Below are 5034 nucleotides of genomic sequence, written 5' to 3' on the forward strand. Positions count from 1 at the left end.
TTACTAATCTCAGAGCATGTCCTAGAGGGACAAAGATCATTGGGAGACTCCTCCAGAACAAAGGAGCTGGCAGGTGCCATTTCCTCCTCCCCAACCCTGCCCTTCAATATAAACACACAACGACACAGAGAAACCAGTGTGGTGCTGACATTCGTCACCAAAATTGATAACACCAAGTGTCCTGCCACATACACCACCCATGCTTTGATGAATCTGCCTACTATAGTCACAGTGCTGAGGTCCCCTCTCACAGAAGACTGGCTCACAAACCTTGCTAACACTGCATGCCCAACCACTCCAATACACTCTTGGCTGGAAGCCATCCAAAATGGTACCACATCTGGCAGTGTGCAAACAGCCCCAGTAGGGGCCAGCACCACTCCAAAGTGGCTCCTGACCTGGGGAGAGGGAAAGGTAACCACACACACCCGTCAAACTGCAGCCATAGCATTAGACAAGGGTCAGAGAGGTGGTCTGACTGCAGGCCATGCCAACCAATGAAAACTTCTCAGGGGACAACATAGAGAAAGCACACTGTAGTTTGGTTCTACTGCATTTTAAAGATTTATTTAATTTAGAGAGAAAGAACACAAGTAGGGGGGAGGGGCAGAGGGAGAGGAAGAGAATCCAAGGAGATTCCCTGCTGAGCATGGAACCTGATGCAGGGCTTCATCTCACAACCCTGAGACCATGACCTGAGCCAAAATCAAGAGTTCACAGCTTAACTTGACTGAGCCACCCAGGCACTCCTGGTGTTACTACATTTCTGACAAATACCTGGTCTGACTCACCTCAAGCCCAAAACAGCCCCAGACTGGCTCACTAACACTATAGGAACCAAACATTGCCCAAAACAGGCAAAAAGAACTACTGCAGATCACTGAACTGAAAGTAAAAGCAGCTAAGCCACAACAGTAGTGTGCACATAACACACACTGGAGATACCCCTGAAGTGCCAGGTTCAAGTAACAGAAAATGCTGCAATGTAGAACACTGGAGGACCTCTTCTTCATAAAGTCACTACTTTGATGACAGTTATTAAGTATCTGTCTTTGGCTCAGGGCGTGATCCCAGCCTTCTGGGATCGAGGCCCACGTCAGGCTCCTCCACTGGGAGCCTGCTTCTTCCTCTCCCCACTCCCCCTGCTTGTGTTCCCTCTCTCACTGGCTGTCTCTCTCTGTGTCAAATAAATAAATAAAATCTTAAAAAAAAAAAAAAAGAAGGGCCCTTGTGGTGATGAGCACTGGGTGTTACATGTAAGGGATGAATAACTATATTCTATACCTGAAACCAATTTTACCACATATGTTAATTAACTAGAATTTAAAAAAAACATGAAAGCAAAAACAATAACAACAACAACAACACAAAAACAACACTTGCAGGCAGGAAAAGAGTGAAATGATATATTTAAAGTTCTTTAAAAAGCTGCCCACTGAGAATATCATATCTGGCAAAATTCTCCATCAAAAATGAATAAGACTTAAAGACACACCAGGACAAAGAGAATTTGAGACAAGAAACACTAAAGGGAGTCCTTAAAGTTGAAATGAAAGGATGCTGAACAGCACCATGATAGCATTATAAAGTATAAAACTCATTAGTTGAAAGTAAATAGAAAGACAAATAAAGAATACTATTACTTAAAGATGGTGGGAGAATCACTTTAATTCAAGCATATAATTAAAATACAAAAGTATTAAAAATAACTATATTTATATATACGTTTAAAGATCTATAATATTAACATATGTATGACAACAATCACATAAGGGGGGAGAAATTAAAGCACAGAGTTTTTGTATGTAATTGAACTTAAATTGTTAGACTGTTATAACTACATGAAATATTATGTAAGCCCAAGCAAAACAAAACTATAGAACTTAGATGAAAGAAAACAGAAAGGAGTCAAAGTACATCAATACAAAGATCAACAAAACAAAATGGAAGACAGCAAGAGAAGAGACAAAAGAATTACAAAACTAACAAAACAATCAACAAAATGGCGATAGTAATTTATTCCCTATCAACACTTTAAATGTAAATGGATTAAAGTCCCTTAATCAAAAGACATCGAGGGGCTGAATGGATTTTTTACTTTTTTAAAGATGTATTTATTTATTTTAACGGGGGGTGGGGAGGGACAGAAGGGGAGGGAGAGAGAGTCTCAGGCAGATTCCACACTGAGTGAAAAGCCTGATGTGGGGCTCAATCTCCTGACTCTGAAATCACGACCCTGAGTTTACAACCTGAGCCAAAACCAAGAGTTGGATGAGCAACTGTGCCACCCAGGCATCCCTGGATTTTAAAAATGTACCAACTATATGTCAGCTATGAGAAACTCGTTTAATTTTCTTGTCCATAGATTTATTGAGATAAAATTTAGAAATGAAATTGAAAATATTTGAGGTGAATAATGTGAAAATTTCATATATATATATATGTAAATTGTGAAATGATTATCACAATCAAGTTAATTAATATGTCCATCACCACACATAGGTACTGTTAATTGCTATTGTGAAGAATACTTAAAATATACTCTCTTAAAAAGTTTTCAAAGATACAATAAAGTATTACAGACAGTCTTACTTCACATTACATCCTGAAAACTTACTGATCTTTTTTTTTTTTTCAGGGTCATGATGTGGCTATTGAGGCCTTTTTAGTGTATGATTACTTTATTCAAAAAAACCTAAGAGGCAACCCATGGAATGGGAGAAGATATTTGCAAATGACACTACAGATAAAAGATTAGTATCCAAGATCTACAAAGAACTCCTCAAACTCAATACACGTGAAACAAATAATCAAATCAAAAAATGGGCAGAAGATATGAACAGACACTTTTCCAATGAAGACATACAAATGGCTAACAGACACATGAAAAAATGTTCAAAATCATTAGCCATCAGGGAAATTCAAATCAAAACCACACTGAGATACCACCTTACGCCAGTTAGAATGGCAAAGATAGACAAGGCAAGAAACAACAATTGTTGGAGAGGATGTGGAGAAAGGGGATCCCTCCTACATTGTTGGTGGGAATGCAAGTTGGTACAGCCACTCTGGAAAACAGTGTGGAGGTCCCTTAAAAAGTTGAAAATTGAGCTACCCTATGATCCAGCCATTTCACTACTGGGTGTTTACCCCAAAGATACAGATGTAGTGAAGAGAAGGGCCAGATGCACCCCAATGTTCATAGCTGCATTGTCCACAATAGCCAAAGTGTGGAAGGAGCCGAGATGCCCTTCAACAGATGACTGGATTAAGAAGCTGTGGTCCATATATACAATGGAATATTACTCAGCCATCAAAAAGAACGATTTCTCAACATTCGCAGCAACGTGGATGGGACTGGAGGAGATAATGCTAAGTGAAATAAGTCAAGCAGAGAAAGACAATTATCATATGGTATCACTCATTTATGGAACATAAGAAGTAGGAAGATCGGTAGGAGAAGAAAGGGAAGAAGGAAGGCAGGGTAAAAAGAAGGGGGAATGAACCACATGAGACTATGGACTCTGGGAAACAAACTGAGGGCTTTAGAGGGGAGGAGGGTGGGGGATTGGGATAGGCTGATGATGGGTATTAAGGAGGGCACGTATTGCATGGTGCAGTGGGTGTTATATGCAAGTAATGAATCATGGAACTTTACAACAAAAACTTGGGATGTACTGTATGGTGACTAACAAAATATAATAAAAAATATTACTATAAAAAAATAAAATAAATTAAAAAAATAAAAAAATAAAAAATTTTAATTTAAATTCAATTAACTAACATACACTGTTAGTTTCAGATGTAGAGTCCAGTGACTCATCAGTTTTATGTAATACTCAGTGCTCATTCCATCATGTGCCCTCCTTAATGTCCATCATCCCGGTACCCCATCTCCCACCCCCCTTCCTTTCTGGCAACCCTCAGTTTATTTCCCATGATTAAGAGTCTCTTATGCTTTTCCTCCCTCTCTGATTTTGTCTCGCTTTATTTTTCCCTCTCTTCCCCTATGATCCTCTGTTTTGTTTCTTAAATTCAACATCTGAATGAGATCATATAATTCTCTTTCTCTGATTGACTTATTTCATTTAGCAAAATACCCTCTAGTTCCATCCACGTTGTTGCAAATGGAAAACTTATTCATCCTATAATCAAAAGATGATACACTTTGACCAAAATCTACCCACTTTCTCCATTCCACAGCCCCTGGCAACCATTTTACTCTCTGCATCTATAAGTGTGACTTTTTTTAGGATTCACATATCAGTGACAAGATAATATATTCATGTTTCTCTAACTTAATTCATTTAGCTTAATGTCTCCCAGGTTTATCATGTTGCAAAACAAAGAAACTCCTTTTTTTGGTTGTATAATATTCCATTGTGTGTATTTGTTAGTGTGCATGCATGTGCGTACATGTATATGCATTCATATATATGTGTGTTTTTATCTATCTATTTATCTATCATCTATCTATTTATATCTGTGTGTATATATCTTACATTGTTTTATCCATTCATTTGTCAATGGACCTTAAGGTTGTTTCCATATTTTAGCTAGTGTGAATGATACAATAAACATGAAAACGCAGACATCTCTTGAGATACTGATTTTTTTCCTTCAGATATATACCCAAAAATGGTTTTGGTGGATCATATGGTAGTTTTAATTTTAATTTTTTGATGAATCTCCATACTGTTCTCAATGACTATATTAATTTACACTTCTATCAACAGTGTACAAGGGTTCTCCTTTCTCTGCAACCTATGGACCCTACCTCTTATTATTATTTTTGTTGTTGTTGTTAATAACCATTCTAACAGATGTGAGATGTATTTAATTGTGATTTTGACTTTGATTTCCCAGATCATTAATCACGTTGAGTGTATTTATGTGTACTTGTAGCCATCTGTATATCTTCTTTGGAAAAATTTCTATTTAGGTCCTTTGCCCAAATTCTAATGAGATTTTTTTCCCTTTGCTATTGAATTGTATGAGTTCTTTACATATTCTGGATATTAACTCCTTTTTTTT

The sequence above is a fragment of the Ailuropoda melanoleuca genome, chromosome 2 (assembly GCF_002007445.2).
Source record: "Ailuropoda melanoleuca isolate Jingjing chromosome 2, ASM200744v2, whole genome shotgun sequence".
NCBI classification, from domain to species: Eukaryota; Metazoa; Chordata; class Mammalia; order Carnivora; family Ursidae; genus Ailuropoda; species Ailuropoda melanoleuca.